At 40.2% G+C, this 19,718-nt stretch overlaps 1 protein-coding gene across 9 annotated transcripts in view; it reads left to right on the top strand.

Annotated features, from left to right (window-relative positions):
- The first annotated feature begins 2,258 nt into the window (after window positions 1–2,258).
- Window positions 2,259–19,718, top strand: part of LOC135516327 (adhesion G protein-coupled receptor L3-like) — a 318,499-nt gene continuing 301,039 nt past the window's right edge. For all 9 annotated transcript variants that reach the window (XM_064940528.1, XM_064940527.1, XM_064940520.1 and 6 more), the window contains exon 1: window positions 2,259–2,857. The gene's annotated coding sequence lies outside the window, so the exon portion shown is untranslated. The remainder of the gene's footprint in view (window positions 2,858–19,718) is intronic.

The raw sequence follows: 19,718 nt of genomic DNA, 5'->3' as shown, positions 1-19,718 counted from the left end.
TATATTACAGCTATAGGCTATATACACTCTTACACATATTTATTTGGACAGTGAAGCTAAAACTTTTAATTTGGCTCTATACTCAAGCATTTTTTTTATTTGAGATCATATGATTCACATGAGGGGACAGTACAGCATGTCACCATTTATTTGAGGGTATTTTCATACACATCTGTTTTACTGTTTATAAATGAATGTGCTTTATGTTCTAATCCCCCCCATATGAAGGTGTCATAAGTATTAGGACAAATTTGCTAATCGTGTATTCAGGTTGGTCAAAAGTTTAGTATTTGTTCCCATATTCCTAGCACACAATGACTACATCAAGCTTGTGACTCTACAAACATATTGGATGCATTTTCACTTTGTTTTGGTTGTGTTTCGGAAACACAACCAAAACAAACTGCAAATGCATCCAAGACGTAGAATATAAATTAATGGTAAATAATGTATTGAGTAATTTTGGAGTCACTTTTATTGTAAATAAGAATAGAATATGTTTCCTTACAATTCTACATCAATCTGGATGCGACCATGATTATGGATAATCATTAATGAATCGTGAATAATGACGAGTTAGAAAATTACAGATGCACAAAGATCATGCCCCCTAAAACATGCTCCCCTATTACCAATTATAGGGGAGGTTAGCATTTTTTGGGGGGGTATGATCTTTGTCCCTCTGTAATTTTCTCACTCATCATTATTCATAATTCATTTATGATTATCCATAATCATGGTAGCATCCACATTGTAGAAGTGTTCAGATCTGATCCAGAAACATCTTCTATTCTTATTTACAATAAAAGTGACTCTAAAATGACACAATCAATTATTCATCTTTCAGTTCCTATTGGGAAAACATATTCCGAAACAAATTGCAAATGCATCCAACAAGTTTTCAGAGCCACAAGCTTGATGTCATTGCGTGCTAGGAATAACGGGACCAAATATTACACTTTTGACTACTTTATTACACTATAAGTGAATTTGTCCAAATAATTAGAAGAAAAAGAAAACGTATTCAAATCGGGGACTAGATACATAGAGTGCATTAATTTCTAAAAGGGTAGACAGATGTATGAAAATACCCTCAAATAAAATGTTACATTCTTTACTGTCACCTTATATGAAACATTTGATCTCAAATAAAAAATGCTGGAGTAAAGAGCAAAATTAAAAGTTTTAGCTTCGCTGTCCAAATAAATACTTTAGGGGAGCGTATAGCCACACAGAAGCTAGCAACCAGGGTTTTCAAACACTGGTACAGATGTAGGCTCTTAGTTTGAGCCAGACTACTACAGCAGGAAAATCATTCTGCAGCAACAAGAAATGTGAATTATTATGTGGATTATAAATAGGATAGTGTACATTTGTTTTGTAAGGGCTGATACCTTTTTTTTCTTAGGGCAAATCCAATGACATTTTAAAGTGGAAATTACAAACTTTTTAAACCTTGAATAAGCTACAAGTTTGCATTTTCTGCTGTGCAGGAACATTACATTTTCAGCAACAAAAGAGTGATCAAATTAAGATCCTACATCTGTACAGTAATGACATCCAGTTTTGGTCAGCGCACTAACTGCAGAAACCATTTCCATCTGGGGTGCATGGCAAGCAGTGCCAGCTCAAGATAACGATTCATCTTTTCAAATGCAAGCCCCGTTGAAAAATATACCACTCTCTGCACTAGTTCAAGGTGTACCAGTATACTTAATATGAATGTGCGTCACTATCAAAGTCTACACCTCATTGATATTCAAACATCTTTATGTAAAAGAAAGAGTGCTATTGGTGATTGATTTGGAAACAATTCATCATCTGAATCTTTACATTTTCTCGATTGAAAACATTCCCAGTCACACACACAATTTCAAGCAATCTTAAAACGGTGTATTAGCCTACAGCTTTATAAGGGTGCAAACTAAGAATTGTACAGGCTTATACTGATCAGTAGAGGCCTGCGGTGTTGCTAGCAGTTGACAATTGCCTCGTTTCCCCAGCCTTACCAAGCAGTTTTAGGGCGCACTTAGTCTGGTAAAGGCCGTCTGTTACACATAAATATTTTCCTGACAAAATGTAATATGACTTTGACATGAGTAATTTAAACACGATACAGGTAGAGGGCGCGTAGGTAGTTGGTTGCATTTTTATCCCATTTTTGCTGCTAGGTGGAGCCCGAGTATATGTTGTGAGCGTCAATCCAGATCCGAGTTTTGCCTCTCGCCGTTCTCGCATTCTACCTTGAGTCGAATCAAGACCGCATTTCTCTCAGGCAGTGCTCCGAATTTGGTTTGTCATGCGCCGAGAGCTCAGTTTTGGAAACAATTTCTCGAGTTCTTTGCCGTGGTCCTTTTCCTAACAAGAGGCTAAATACATTATTTTGGATACTCTTTTTTTTGTTTTGTTGGTATAACATGTTACGCCTTTGAGCCTTTTCTTTAGGACATGATGTAGCCTAGCTACTGCACAAAAGAGGACGTGTGTCAATGTTGAGGGATTGACATCTAGATAGAACGGGCTCCTTGTGTAGGCTTTCTCCCGCAATATCATCAGTAGCCTATAGGCTACACGGATCATACTACAGACATTTCCAGCTCTTCTATTAACTTACCGGACTCGTGAAAGAATGGGCTATAGCCTTAACGGAGTTATTCGAAATAATTGTTGGGAAACGCGTTATTTTCCCTCGATCATCTGAGTAGATTGATATCTGCATGGTTCTCAGTGCGCAAGTACGATAGCCTATCCATTGGGGAAAGACACTATCGTGTGAGCAATTTTATCACTTACACTTTCAATGGGATGACTACTTGAAGGGTATAATCGTTTCACCAGTATCATCTTCTAAAACACGGTAAGAATATTCTATGAAAATGTAGACTATGATTTTAGCTTCATCTGCGTCTATATTTTGATGCGCATATGCACTTCAATTAGGCTACCTGCAGTTTCTCCTATATCAAATATTTGCGACAACGCTGAGTGTTCAATGCAATGTGTAGGCTAGTGATGTTATATGCTAGGCTGCCCCCAACCCCCCCCCCCCAAAAAAATATGCTAGACTTAGATTTTTAAATAAACTTGTCGGCATTATTTATTGGCTATGCAGTTTGCAATGAATTGCTTTGTCGAGATATCGATACTTTCTGGTGTCAGTTGCGGTGATTAACGAGCGTCACTTAATTAAAGACAATAGGTATTTTTCAATGAGCGCGTCCGTCCTGCTCGAGCCAAACACGAGAACCGATGCGTACATTTTCAAATAGTTTGGTGCATCATGGTTTATTGTGAAGGGAATGGTTGGAACTATGCTCGTGCAAGGTGCGTTTCTTCATTCACTACATTTCTTTCAGAGCATCTTGAAAGGATGTGCACCGATTTTAACATATAGCTTTTGCGCAATGTGAAGTTGGATGATGAATGTATTGCAATGAATTAAGTTTGTGTTGAATACTGCAAAACCGTTCAAGTTGTCCCGTACATGCCATGTCTGCTTGAAACAGGTTTTGTATACAATAAGATGTTCAAGGGAAAACGGAAAATGGATGTATTTTATATGCAAATTTCCTGCTTTTGGAATTCTGACAATTTTTAGTGCCACCATGCAAGTTAAAGGGGAAAAACTGACGCAGTAACAGAGCAGTGGGGCACCTCTGCATCTCGCCAGAAATGAACTGTAGGCTTATGAGCAACCAGAATTGGTTACATTTATGTTGATCATCTCATTTCAAAGAATGCATGTTGGGCTGATTTGATTTATTTCTCAAACATCACTTGCACGAAGAGCACAGGTTATATGTTGTGTTGCATAATGTTATAGAAATGTATTTCAACTCATGTAGTGATGGATTTTACATTGTGATTCCTGAGGAAGGCCTATCAACAACCGCTCTGAACACTTTTGCCTACCTCTACCTTACTACCATGAAGCTTACAGGCTTCTATAGGCTCTTATCTGGAAATTGTGGGGGTTGGACAAACACTGGAGATAAGCTTTGATTCGTGCATATTAAATCTAAACGGGCAGCGGTAGCTAGGCTAACATTTTGATCAGAACTTTTCTTAACCCTCCACAGCAGTGATCTTAGTTGTCCTTTTGGTCTCGTTTCAATACATTTTGTTATTTTGTCAGTAACATTTTGAATCCGTCCCATCAGATACCTTAGATTGTTTGTGCTTTATTTCCCAGACATTCTACCCAGGGCTAGGTCTACTGGCACGCACTCTCTTTGTCGCTGACTCTTGTCTCATCATCTGTGAAGTGCTCTCAAGGTGGTGACACGTGATTACAGCAATATCGTCAATGTGGTGGGTGTACGGTAAACATGCCCACAACAAAACTAACACAGCCATCTACCTCAGACGATGAAAGCCTTGACATTCTCCTCCCAAGAGGAATAACGAGAGGACAGTTGAAGCTTTCTGTCTTAATTGGATGTCAACCTGTAGTTTACTTTCAATGTATCTTGTCTTTGCTTATCCAATGCCACGTTGTTCTTCATAATATTTGCTCCACAGCTGTGGACAAAGTGTCCCAACGGTGGTATGTCTGACGGATTTGACTTTTGACTATATTGAGAGATGCTGACCTTGATTTACCTCTTGTTGTGGCGCCGCCCCATTGCAGTGCATTCTGGATGTCTGGCCTAATTCATTTTAGCCAACTGCTTATGCAGTAAAGTCAACATGTCTGGAAAATTGGTAATCCTGTCAGTAGCATCAGTTGCTCTGTCTGTAAACTGCCTTTTATTGCCAAAAAAAGGAAATTAGGGAGTCACACAGAGCCGGTACTTAGATTCTTTATTTAACTTGGAAGGTCAGTTAAGAACAAATTCTTACATTACAATAACGGATTATCTCGGCCAAGCGACACTGGGCCAATTGTGCGCTGTCCTATGAGACTCCCAATCACGGCTGGGATCGAACCAGGGTCTAGTGAGACTTCTAGCATGGAGATGCCGTGCCTGAGACCACTGCGCCACTCGGGATCCTTTACCTGTGTGAAAACAGTGGTTCCCTATGGTCATTACTGCTTTAGGTGTTCGAAGGCTTAGTAGATAGTTTTTCACTAAACCAAACTTTATCTATTTGTTCTGGGCTGGAATTCAATCAAACTGGTACATATAAATGAAGGAAAGGAAGTGTTTTTGGGCAGTTAGCTCAAACACATTGATTTGATCAATCTAGGCCTAAATTTATCCAATTTGGAAGTAATTATTTATTTGGGTTTAATAAGCAGTTATTTGAATCAACAGTGCGGTGGATGGTTATCAATGTTCAATTCTCGCCAGGTGGTCCCACCCATGTTTACAAGCCAGGCAGAGAGCTACCTACTGAGAGCCTAATGTTTTAGTGAACAGCTGTTGTATACAGGATATGCAGCTGACAAGGTCCCGCAATGATGTTGATCGAACAACAAAGGTTTAACAAAGCCTTCGTAAAACCTTCAAAGCCTATATGCTTTGTAATAAAAGTCATACAATTAAGGTGTAATGACATAACCAGTACTTATGCTAAATACCCTTTTTACTGTTTAGTATGACATTTACTTATAAATGGTTTGTGAAGCATTATAAAGGTGCTTATAAATGGTTATAGTACCCTTTTATGAATGGTTTACCCCTCAGGATGGCTGTTTCCCTCGTCTTTATTGTCTGTCGTTTTGTGGTCTTGACAAAGATGGTTTTACTGAGATGTTTCTCTAGCAACTACGCAACAACTGGTTATCTTTCTTAACCCGGATGATGTGTGTGTGTGCATTGTCTCTCTGGACAGAGCCTCTGTTTTTACATCACTCTCATGATGTAAGCCCTCCCCTCTATTCGCTGCCTCACATTCCCTCTAATGGCGTCAATTTATAATGATATGGGTTAATTTGGTGAACAGGTTTCACCAAAACCAATCCTGACTACTTCCATATGGGCTGCCATTGCATTCCGTTCTCTGAAGCAATCTCATTTTGTGTGCTGTTTTTGCCGTTTTCCTTACTTTCCTTTTCTCCAAATGCACTGTCTTAGTTCTCAGTGAGTGTATTTGCGTTTTCCTAAAGTCTATTTGATTAATGTGAGTTGTTCTTTCATTTTGAACATTAATACGCAGCAGGTGGAATCACATTTGCCATTACAGTATGAATCGAGACATGAGCTCTTCAATTCTCTTCATCGATTTAACTGTATAGGATATGACTTAATAGCTCCTCTGTTGTAAATTAAGGCTTTGGCTGGAGTTAAAAAAGTACTGGCCTTGTATCGATTTGAATAGCCTACAAAGGCTAGAGGCTACTAGGCTATTTAGGGTATTTAGATGTCTGTAAATTGCGGTGCTCACACTCTTTCACGGTCTCACTCTAATCTTTCTCTTGCGACAGACTCGGCCTTAATTATTTTCAGAGCTCAAATTAGTTGATAGCTTTAGGATGAGAGGTTGTGATTTATCTGAATATGAGTCGTCTTTGAACAAAATCAATGGGCACTTCCTGTACATCACATTCAGCCCTAAGACAACGTTGCCGCTTGAGGTACAGAAAGGGAAGCTATTAAGAGGGAGTGTGGAATGTTGAAGTGGTTTGATCACTAACTTGTGGAATATCACCTCAATCTATTTTCCTTTGCCTGTTTGGGTGCGGGACATGGCTCATGTAACAGTATATGCGTCTTATTGCTCAGGTACATGTACAAACTGGTTTTGGGGGTGAAATTCATATTCATCTCGGCGCCTGCATGTACAATCATCTGTTCTTCAATCAAAAGCCATTTGTTCATTGTGGCTTCTGCACCGACTGCCTTCTGTCTCCATGTACATTGTGTTTAATGAGGGAAATTAGTTTCTTTATAGAAGCCAGAAAAACAATTACAGGAAGAGAGGCGAAGCCAGCAGCACCTGGTAATTGTGTTTTTTTGCCCCCCCTCCCTTTCAATGCTTCCCTGACCAACCAAAATAACACTTAGGTCACACCAAATTTGGTCATTGCCAAAATTGGTGTTGGAATAGATGTTTGGGTTGCTGGATGGCATGAGGGGGTAAATGTATGATTGACGACTTGGGCTTGTCAAAATTGACCTTGGATCCCTACAGATTGCCGTATGCAGCTGGCGGTTGCATTGTTAGACATTTGTGATTCTACCTAGAATAAAGGCTTTAGAAATGCTAGCGTAGCATCAATCATATTGCCTGACAACTCAATGAGTTCTTCTGCTGCTCTATCGTTTGTTACATACTTTAGTCTGAGACTGCCATCGTTGAAGTTGTTTGTGGTGATGTCAAAATGAGGAGTGTTGTACAAAACAAAGTCATCAGCAATGGGATCATCTCTAACCAATCAGAGTATCGAAACTGATGGCACATTTTTGAAACGCCGCTTGACCTACGTGGTTAGAATGGTTAGAATGTTTGTGTTCTAGAAATCGTCGGAGGTATTCAGATCTAGACTCATGGCGGAGAAGAAACTAACGTCCGTGGCGTTTGGCTGAAGCAAGGAGTTTGGGTAGCCAGGCAATCAATCATGTCCTTTTATGGTTACAAATAACCAGGCTTGGCTAAATCCTTGCATACAACCAGGTAGAATGACTGATGCCAAGGAAACAACAGTCGGGCTACCTGCCCTGACTCTCTTTCACACACACACACACACACACACACACACACACACACACACACACACACACACACACACACACACACACACAATCATGTAGGCCAAAAGGCCCCTGCTGCCAGTGTGAGGGCCTTGGCTCTCTGGGGTCTCCAGGACAGGAGTGATCATGCTGTTAAGGTGAGACAAGCCGGTCTGCCAGGACTCGTCTGTGGCAGGAATGTGACAGAAGAAGAAAAGAGTGGCAGAAAAGAAAAGAACCATGGCCGTGGAAAGTAAAGGTCCTTTTGAGGCACGTCTCGCTCAACACTTTCAGTGTCCTGGGCTACAAAGAGCTCGGACAGAAAGGTTGGGGTGAAAAGCTTTCACAAACTGTCAACAAAAGGAAAGTCCGGTAGAAAATGAGGCTGTATTGAGGTGTCCAGAGCATTGTGGTGGATCCTTCCTCGATTGACATGTTTGAAAGATAGGGTCGTGCAATTGGATGCTTGATGCTGCAGCTCGGAAAAAGGGATGACCTCGAAGTGTGTGAGTGTTTTAAAAGAAAAGGCCTAGAGGAAACACCATGGACACGATACAGAACATAAGAGCCATTAAGGCCAAGGTTTGCTTTCAGGAAGTGACAAAAGGCATATTTGAGTCCCGTAGCCGTGGCTTTATATATCGAAGGCGGGCGATTGCAGGGTCAGAGTAGTGAGATGACAGGGGTTATTGTGGTACAAGTTAAGTGCTTCTGCATCAGCGTTTGTCTCCGCACAAAAGATGGAACTGGAAAGGTTTTGAGTTCTTAAGAGTTTTTGAGTGGTTTAAAACACAAGCACACACAGACAGACACATTTGGTGCCCTATGAGTCACGTAGTGTTTTTATTTTTTTATTTTCTATTGTCAGACCGAGGAGAATGATGCGGTGTGTGGCAATGTGAGTGTGATAGAAGACACATTCATCCCACCATCCCTCTCATTCGCTAACCCATCCATTATCCTCAAATAACCCCATTCTTCTCCCTTATGACAGGGATTATCAAATTCATTCCAGCGCCTATCTCTTTGCTGAGTTTGCCCCCAAATGCGATCGGGAAGAGGGTACGAGGGTAGGGTCTAGGGCTGGCACAATTTACCGTGTAACGATGGTTATGGTTGAAGATGGAATCTTAACAACGTGATGAAACTTTGTTGCTCCTTGCTGAAACAAGCAAGGTTTTCGGTTGCCTAAGCAACACCCCCCCCCCCTCCCTGCAGCAGCACACACAGAACTAGAATGACTGGAAATGTGCTTGGAACCTCTAACCCTGTCAATTTGACTGGTAAACTTATGGGTACACTCGCAGTGGCTGCCTGGTATAATGATGCAATAATTTCCATAGTAATGTAGAATGTTCATTCAAATTGTTAATTGATGTAGCTCAGTCAATGGAATATATTTTTTTGTAGTTTCAGTTAAGGTCGACCGATTACAATTTTTCAACGCCGATAGCCATACCGATTATTGGAGGACCAAAAAAGCCAATCGGACGATTTTTCTTTTATTTACTTTTTCATTTATTTATTTTTAAAAACTTTTTTTGTAATTTAATTTATTTGTAATATTGACAATTACAACAATACTGAATTAACACTTATTTTAACTTAATATAATACATCAATAATATCAATTTAGCTTCAAATAAATAATGAAACATGTTCAATTTGGTTTAAATGCAAACACAAAGTGTTGGAGAAGAAAGTAATATGTGCCAATATGCAATATGTGCCATGTAAAAATGTGTGCCATGTAAAATATGTGCCATGTAAAAAAGCTTAAGTTCCCTGCTGAGAACATATGAAAGTTGGTGGTTCCTTTTAACATGAGACTTCAGTATTCCAAGGTAAGAGGTTTTAAGTTGTAGTTAATATAGTATTTATAGGACTATTTCTCTATACCATTTGTATTTCATATACCTTTGACTATTGGATGTTCTTATAGGCCCTATAGTATTGCCAGTGTAACAGTATAGCTTCCGTCCCCCTCCTCGCCCCTACCTGGGCTCGAACCAGGAACACATCGACAACAGCCACACTCGAAGCATCGTTATCCATCGCTCCACAAAAGCCGTGGCCCTTGCAGCGCACTACTCCAAATCTAAAAGCGAGTGATGTTTGAAACTGTACTGTTGCATATACCCTGACTCTGCGTGCAATGAACGCAAGAGAAATGACACAATTTCACCTGGTTAATATTGCCTGCTAAACTGGGTTAGTAGTTACAACTAGTGATTATGATTGTTTTTTTATAAGATAAGTTTAATGCGAACTAGCAATTTACCTTGGCTTCTACTGCATTCGCGTAACAGGCAGGCTCCTCGTGGAGTGCAATGGTTAGAGCATTGGACTAGTTAACTGTACGGTTGCAAGATGTCATCCCCTGAGCTGACAAGGTGAAAATCTGTCGTTCTGCCCCTGAACAAGGCAGTTAACCCACCGTTCCTAGGCCGTCATTGAAAATAAGAATGTGTTCTTACCTTTATTTAACTAGGCAAGTCAGTTACCAAAAATACCGATTTCCGAATGTTATAACTTGAAATCGGCCCTAATTAATCAGCCATTCCGATTAATTGGTCGACCTCTAGTTTCAGTTGACTTGATCAACAAATCACAGCACGTATTGGTGTACACTTCCTACTTTTACTTACTGCTTTGCTCCTATGGGTACACTTGCAATGGCCGACAGTCCACTATTATGCCATCATTGATTTTTAATCTGGACGCTCATTCTATTCATTCTATTTCTATGGCAGCACATGTAGTCAGGAGGAGAGGAGAGAATTTGAGTCTTAAAATAAGAACGATAATTAACGGTGACCGCGGTCATTTGGCTGGCCAATAACTGTCATCCAAAATTACACGACCATCACAGCCCTAGTAGGGGCCGACGATCGACCGCTTTGAGGCGGGATGGAGTTGTGGGGGATTCATGCCCATACGCTTGCAGTGTTTTAAAAGCACAGCTTATGAATTGTTCTAGTCATGGAATTGTCCTAGCTGCTTCCAATAGGCTTGTCAATCAGACAATGCACTGGAAACTTATGTGTTGAGTCAAAGAGGCAGAGAGAAAAGTAGGAAATGTGACCATCATGGAACATAAAATCACTCTAAATCAACTTGGCCCCCGTTGATTAGATGACTCCTACAATGAAACCCGTTATGCTGTTGCGGTCCATCCAATAAAGACGAAACGATACACATAAAAATAGCCCGTCGGCTATCTTTCCCGAGTTCTGGTGCCGCGTCACATTAATTCAAGTCATTTATGCATTCCATTTGAATAAAAACCTACGAGGGTGGCATGTCAGCGAGGGCAGAGCTCGACCCGCGTGGCGTGCGCTTGGCCCCAGCATTACCAATTACGTATTTTTTGCCCCCCCCCCCAGTCAAATTTCTTTGCTCGTTGACTTTCCCCGAGCCTGCAGTTTTTCAATAATCTGCTACCTCCCTTCCACCTTCAATTTGCCACTTAGTTAACTTGTCCCTGGTGGGGTCAAAACAGTTAGTCTGAGCAGTGTTGCAATTTACAACTCTCAAACCTCACACCAGGTATCTCAGACGCTGAATGTGATGCATTTGCGTTGTGGTTTTGAGTGCCGCCGAGCTCACAAATGGACATGCGTCCTTAATCACATGTAAAGGAAATACAATTCAGAACGGTCATCCTCTATTTAATTGTTGTTCATAGGCCTCCTGTAACTGTGACAGTAGCAGATGGATTTACAGAACAGGGATAAAAGCTTGATGTGATGAGTGTTGTTGTAGATTGAGTGCCACCTTTTACCTACAGTAGTGTCTTAGAATAGCCCTCCTTTTGATTAAATAGGGTGATCTTTTAGGGTTTCTATTGATGTACACTATATGTGGACACCCCTTCAAATTAGTTGATTAGGCTACTACAGCCACAGCCATTGCTGACAGGTTTATAAAATTGAGCAGAAAGCCATGCATTCTCCGTAGACAAACATTGGAAGTAGAATTGACTTCAAACGTGGCACTGTCATAGGATTCCACCTTTCCAACAAGTCAATTTGAAAAATTTCTGCCCTGCTAGAGCTGCCCCGGTCAACTGGAAGTGCTGTTATTGTGAAGTGGAAACATCTCGGAGCAACAATGGTTCAGCCGCAAAGCGATAAGCCACACAAGCTTACAGAACGAAACTGCCAGGTGCTGAAGCACGTAGTGTGTAAAAAAATAAATAAATCTGTCCTCGGTTGCAACACTCACTATCGGGTTCCAAACTGCCTCTTAAGCAACGTCAGCACAAGAACTGTTTGTCGGGACCTTCATGAAATTGGTTTCCATGAACGTGCAGCCGCACACAAGCCTAAGATCACCATGCTCCAATGCCAAGCGTCAGCTGGAGGGTGTAAAGCTCGCTGCCATTGGACTCTGGAGCAGTGGGAATGCCTTCTCTCGAGTGATGAATCACGCTTCACCATCTGGCAGTCAGACGGACAAATCTTTGTTTGGTGGATGCCAGGAGAACACTACCTGTACCAATGCATAGTGCCAACTGTAAAGTTTGGTGGGGAGGAATAATGGTCTGGGGCTGTTTTTCATGTTTTGGGCCAGGCCTCTTTGACCAGCGAAGTGAGATCTTAACGCTACAACATACAATGACTTTCTAGACAATTCTGTGCTTCCGACATCAACCTTACTAATGCTCTTGTGGCTGAATGGAAAGCAATGTCAGTGGAAAGCCTTCCCAGAAGAGTGGAGGCTGTTATAGAAGCAAAGGGGGGACCAACAACGTATCAATGCCCATGATTTTGGAACGAGATGTTTCGAAGAGCAGATGACCAAAAGTATGTGGACATGTAGTGTATCCTGGAATAAGTAAATTCTTCTGAAGTGATGGTGTCATTCGGAGTAATCAAATGTTAGTTACGAAGGTGTTAAACCCACGAGAAGGACGAGTTCATGGGCAACTTCTTTTCTCACCAGTTATACATTTATTGTATGGTATTACTGAACAATGTGTAGAACTGTTATATACGTAAAGCATGGGAGTTGTGTGATATACACAATTATATTCAGTTACTATATGAAAGTAAGTGGTTAGAGCGTTGGACTCATAACCAAAAGGTTGTGAGTTCAAACATTGACAAGGTTTATTAAAGGCAGTTAACCCACTGTTCCCAGGCCGTCATTGAAAATAAGAATTTGTTCTTAACTGACTTGCCTGGTTAAATAAAGGTAAAATAAATAAAAAACTAGTCTCCCACAACAGGAATGAATCAAATCAGAAGTTAAGTTTGGTAGTTATGTATGTGCGACCTGACCTGACGTGTGAGTGTGAAAAAGATTGATGTGAAATAATTTATATGCTGGCTATAATTCCTGAAATGTCGATTTAGCATTTGAAGGAATCCTAGCTTCTCTTATGATCCTCCTGGTGTTAAAAGGCACCCAGAAGCTATTAAACTGACACAGTCCGACGAAGCCCCAGTACATCAACCTCCTTTACTACTCTGTAAAGTGTGATCCATTTGTCTATATGTATTTTACAATGCGACACGTTTTCTGAGGAGAAGATTGATATTGAAACTTTGCTAGGTTTGGAGGTTTTTTCCTTAACTAGATGTGGTGGGGACGCAAACAAAACAGGGCTTTTTCTGCTAAATGGAGGGACTTGGGTTAATTTATGGCCTGTTTGGAAGGCAGGTTTGGATCTGAATCCGTAATGAGCAAGTGCACCTGCAGTCGCATACAAATGAATGACGATGACACTTCGTATTTATGCCTCCCAAACCATGGAGACCTCGTGATCTGACCACTAATTGCTGATCAAAAAGGCTTTAGTTGCATGCATCATATCAATGTATAGTTCCTATACCGCACTGTACAATGGTGGACAATGCCAAATGTGTCACATGCCTAAGGAATACAGATGCCACCCATCAAGTTATCGCAAAGGTTTTCAAATGATAAATGTCTTAATTGTGTCCCAAATGGCACCCTACACCTTGGGTTTCCAACCACACCTGCACATTTGTTTTTATTTTGAAATACATGTTTCATCTGTAAAAAAAGGGCACCCTACTCCCAATATACTGATTTTGATAGGGTTCTGCACCATGGTGTAGCTGGAGGATAGCTAACTACTGTTCTCCTTGGTACATCGACCTCAATACAAAACCTAGGAGGCTCATGGTTCCACAGACTTCCACAGTAATTATGACAACTTCCAGAGGACGTCCTCAAACCTATCAGAGCTCTTGCAGCCTTAACTGACATGTTGTCCACCCAATCAAAAGATCAGATAATGAATCTAGTACTGAAAGCATAAGCTACAGCTAGCTAGCACTGCAGTGCATATCATGTGGTGAGTAGTTGACTCAAAGGGAGAGAAAGATAATAGTTTTGAATAAAATCATTTCAGAGAGTGAGGGGGAGAACACCCGGGGCTAGCTAAGTTCAACCACTGTTCAACAGAGCTTAGAATATCAGAATCATGTAGCTCTGACAGAGTGAGTGCCATATTTGGTTGTATTTTTGATTATTTAAAATAAAATTACGTTCAGTTAGAATACAGCTAGATATTTTAGCCTACTCAAACACCCAGCTCACAGATCACTGCACCTGTACATAGCCCATCTATAAATAGCCCAAACAACTACCTCTTCTCCTACTGTATTTATTTATTTATTTTGCTCCATTGCACCCCAGTATTTCTACTTTGCACACTCATCTACTGTCAAATCTACCATTCCAGTGTTTAATTGCTATATTGTATTTACTTTGCCACCATGGCCTATTTATTGCCTTTACCTCCCTTATCTCACCTCATTTGCTCACATTGTGTATAGACTTATTTTTCTACTGTATTATTGACTGTATGTTTGCTTATTCCATGTGTAACTATGTGTTATATGTGTCAAACTGCTTTACTTTATCTTGGCCAGGTTGCAGTTGTAAATGAGAACTTGTTCACAACTTGCCTACCTGGTTAATTAAATAAAGGTGAAAAAAAATAATACTAAAAAAAAATATTTAAAAAAACATGCTCAACAAGTCTCATAATAAATAGCATGGATTTTCTCTGTGTGCAATAATGGGGGGAGGGGGGGTTACCATGATTTTTGTTTTTAATGACTACCTCATCTCTGTACACCACACATACATACAGTGGGGCAAAAAAGTATTTAGTCAGCCACCAATTGTGCAAGTTCTCCCACTTAAAAAGATGAGAGGCCTGTAATTTTCATCATAGGTACACTTCAACCATAACATACAAAATTAGAAAAAAAAATCCAGAAAATTGTAGATTGTAGGATTTTTTTATTAATTTATTTGCAAATTATTGACCATGAGAAACAAGATGACCTGGTCTGATGAAGCCAAGATTGATCTCTTTGGCCTGAATGTCAAGCCTCATGTTTGGAGGAAACCTGACACCATCCCTATGGTGAAGCATGGTGGTGGCATCCTCATGCTGTGGGTATGTTTTTCAGCAGTAGGGACTGGGAGACTAGGATCGAAGGAAAGAAACAGAGCAAAGTACAGAGATCCTTGATGAAAACCTGCTCCAGAGCCCTCAGGACCTCAGACTGTAGGGAAGGTTCACCTACCAACAGGACAACGACCCTAAGCACACAGCCAAGACAACGCAGGAGTGGCTTCGGGACAAGTCTCTGAATGTCCTTGAGTGGCCCAGCCAGAGCCCAGATTTGAACCCAATCGAACATCTCTGAAGAGATCTGAAAATAGCTGTGCAGTGATGCTCCCCATCCAACCTGGCAGAGCTTGAGAGGATCTGCAGAGAAGAATGGGAGAAACTCCCCAAATACAGGTGTGCCAAGCTTGTCGCATCATACCCAAGAAGATTCGAGGCTATAATCGCCGCCCAAGGTACTTCAACAAAGTACTGAGTAAAAGGTCTGAATACTTATGTGAATGTAAAATTTCAGTTTAAATTTGTTTTATAAATTTAACAAATGTCAACTGTTTTTGCTTTGTCATTATGGGGTATTGTGTGTAGATTGAAAGGGGGGGGGGGGACAATTTAATCAATTTTAGAATAAGGCTGTAAAGTAACAGTGGAAAAAGTCAAGGGGTTTGAATACTTTCCGAATGCACTGTATGTCAGTGGTTGTAAGTCCTATTTGCATGTGGGAATGTTACCAAATGCATCTTTGAGTCAGGAGAACAGTACAATGTAAAATGCCAGTGTCAGTCCATTTTTTGTGGCGATAATCCACAATATAGTGTCATAACCAGAAGTAAACACTTGTATAATGCGTAATATTTTTTTGCACGACTACAATGTCCTCAAAAGCCCATCTGCCATACGATCTGAGGTCTTCCAATTCAGCATAAAATGACGGTGTTGATAAACAAAGTCCTTTACACTTCTGTCTTTTTCCTTCGATATCTGAAAGGGAATGATGAATAGAAGCATTTCTATCAAGCCCAATAGGCCGTAGTACCATTCCTGTTTTGAATTATGCATATACAGTGTAATATTGAGTGGAAGGTTCCTTTTTAATTAGTAGAATGCACATTTCCAATACATTCAACGGGGCTCAATCCATTCACTTGATCAGAATCTGGTCTCGAGTGCATCTTTAAAAAATATATATTTCAGTATCTCCCGCTACACTTGTCTGAGCCCAAATAGTTATCACTAATCAATAGTGATAGGATTGGATATAAACTGAGCGGGACAGACTGCCTTATCCAGGAGGCTCCTTGCAGCAGTCACTCACTCAGTCACAATGATGCATGCGATTGGCCCATGGGAGTAGTGATGTTGGCTATTCCAGACCCAACCACTGTGTTCCTGCAATCATCCCTTGAATCAGGATCATAATCATTATGGCACACTGTAAGAATAAAAAAATTGCATTTATTATTGGACAGGGTCAGGTAGTCCCTCCCTGTTTCAGTCCATTTTCTAGCATTTTGTGTCTAATGAAAATTTCCCAGGTTGGTATATAAGGAAAGGTTCCCCTTTCAGTTTGTGGTGCTGCGGAGCCAACTGGCAAAATAATCTTGCCTGCCAGACCTTTCTCACCTTTCAATGTGGAGATGCCTGGATTGATGCAGCGGCCTGCTGGAGCAAAACGTTTTTAAAAAAGGACCCGTTTTTGTCGTACCTTGAACTTTATTAACTGCCTAAATGCTGACGTTGTCTGAAAATCGCATAAACAGATTAGTTCTTCTTCCTCTGTCATTTGAAAAGGGTAGCTGTTGATATTGACAATGCAGACCCCCCTGCCTCCCCTGTCGTGCTCTTTTCATACGTATTTTGACACTCGTGCCCACGTGTGTGTGTGTGTGTGTCATTCATAAGAGTGCAGGCAGGGTTGCCAGGTCTTGCAAAAATGTCCACTCAAAACCTGCAAAAGCCTGAAAACAAGCCCAATTAGTTGTTTTTCAGAGCAGGAGTTGCCACATGTATACAATAAACCCTTTTCCCCCAACGTTATCTAGCCAATAAAGAAGTAATATCAATGTAATTTGTAATGACATTAGAAGCCACATTCGGTTGAAATCAAAATAATATTTCTTGTGAATTATGACATAATAAACATATTTGAAAAGGTAATTTGCCCTTTTATTAAACTCGCCAGATCATTTTACATCAATCAATGTGGATTTTAACTCGTTTGACTGCTATGATTAAAGCAATAATGCATGACGCAACGCGCAGTGCCTGAATACAGCCGTTTGCCATGGTGCGCGTGTGTATATCACAAACCAGATGTTAAGACTACAAACCGTTATAAACGGTCTATTTTTTTGTGAGATTGACTTGTCATTTCAATAGCTATAATCTGGATTTATGGTTGTAATTCAACTTTGGGTTGCAGGTAGCCTATAGGCCTACGTCTTATATCAGATAGTCTACAGTAGTCTAGGCAAGATGTAAACGGAACCATTTAACAGCTTGCTTTTAGTTCAAATCAACAGGCTCATTTATTCAACATGAATAGCTTGCCGATTTTCTATTGTAATTGCTTGTGTTTCCCAATAGCCTGCTGGAATAGGCTACTAAAGATGGGGTTGTACTTTCAATCACTGAATTAAATATTAATATGTATGTGAAGTGAATATACTTGTCAACAGCAGCCAGTTTATTTATTTTTTTACATGTAGCTCAATCTGTCTGATTTATGTCAATTTAATGCGTTATGAGAACTGATCGGCAATTGCGAAAAACGTATTACTTAAAACCAATTTATTTAACTGAACATGGCCATTTAATAATAGCATAATAACACAAGGCTACTACAGCAGCAATACACTGAATTTATAGGCCGCTCCAGGTAGACTACATAAGTGGCAGATTGATTTGTAATGACTCCAGTGATATAGTAATGTCAACATATTTCTTGTATAAAACTGTACAGTAGCCTACAATACATTGATAGGCTACTTGATGGCCAACAAATGTTAATAAATGCAAATGTTATTCTCCACATTTCATGTCAGTTTCATTGAGTACTTTTCCCCATAACAGAAGCAGGTGAGGGAGTTCCTTAATAACTTGTTCACGCTACAGGTTCCCCAAGGGGTACCACACCCCCCCGCTCAACTCAAACCGTGGCGCACAGAATGCAAAAATATTCTTAGAAATATTTAACCTCCACACATTAACAAGTCCAATAGCTCAAATGAAAGATAAACACCTTGTTCATCTACCCAGCGAGTCAGATTTCTAAAATGTTTTACGGCGAAAACATAGCACATATGTATGTCAAACCACCAAAGACACAGACGATATGTAGCCATTTTGTCAAACAAAAGATGCAATCACAAACGCAGGATTAAAAGAAAAATAATTCACTAACCTTTTGAAAATCTTCATCAGATGACAGTAATAGGACATGTTACACAGTACATTTGTTTTTTTTTCAATAATATGCAATTTATATCCATAAATCTCCGTTTACATTGACGCCATGTTCAGAAAATGTTAAAAAATGTCCGGAGAAATTATAGATGACTCCGCCAGATAACAGCAATACACATCATAAACTTTGACTAAATATACATGTTCTACATATAGTTAGAAAGATACACTGCTTCTTAATGCAATCGCTTTGTCAAATTTATTTTTAACGTTACAGAAATCGTTTAATATTCAATAATCTGAGACGGCGCTCAGACATAAGCAATATTTCTCCGCTATGTTGGAGTCAACAGAAACACAAAATTACAACAAATATTCCCTTACCTTTGATGGTCTTCGATCAGAATGTAGTGGAAGGAGTCATACTTACCCAATACATCGTTTGGTTTCAAGTCGTGTGTCTTTGTATTAGCAAATGCGACAAATTCCAGCTGAAATGCATCCAAAATTACTTCTGGTCTCGAAGGGTTGCGCATCAAAATTACATATTATATGTTTACTAAACTGGTCAAACTAAGTGCAGAATCAAGCTTTAGGATGTTATTAACGTACAAAACAATTCTCAAATCGACCAGACAAACTGACTTCTTCTCGTGCTAGTTGGAACAAAAGGAGCTCTGTGCCAAACGCGCGCCTGGAAGTTTATGTATTTTCTCGCGACACCCAGTATTTTGCCTGCCAAAGGGTCAAAGCTCGCGGGATTTGCACAATTAAATGCTCTACTGATAGAAGACATCTCGTGGAAGACATAGAAACTGATCCCAGATCCATAGCTGGTTGGGAAGGGTGGGGGCGATGACGTCAAAGTTGGCCCAACTTTCCTGATGAGAAAACTAGTTTGGGAGATTGGCTGCCCTGTGAGTTCTGCTATACATACAGACATAATTCAAACGGTTTTAGAAGCTTTAGAGTATTTTCTATTCAATAATAATTATTATATGCATATATTAGCAATTTTGGACAGATTTCCTTCCTCCAAAGGGGGCAGTATTGTCCCGAGCCTTAACAGGTTTTAACTGACATTTCATATTCCCTCTCATGCATTTCAGGTCGCAATTGTAAATGAGAACTTATTCTCAACCTGCCTACCTGGTTAAATAAAGGTGAAATCAAAAAAATAATGACAAGTTAAATAGACTACCTACAACTGGTAAAACGTTGTCACTATGTGAACGTGCTGCTCTGTCTCCTCTCACTCACGTGTGGACCAATGGTGGACTAGGCTGCAGTGCTCTCTCAAC

The sequence above is a fragment of the Oncorhynchus masou genome, chromosome 27, assembly GCF_036934945.1.
Source record: "Oncorhynchus masou masou isolate Uvic2021 chromosome 27, UVic_Omas_1.1, whole genome shotgun sequence".
In the NCBI taxonomy this organism is placed as follows: domain Eukaryota; kingdom Metazoa; phylum Chordata; class Actinopteri; order Salmoniformes; family Salmonidae; genus Oncorhynchus; species Oncorhynchus masou.
Note: the sequence above shows the minus strand (reverse complement) of the source record. Positions and strands in the feature narration are given on the sequence as shown.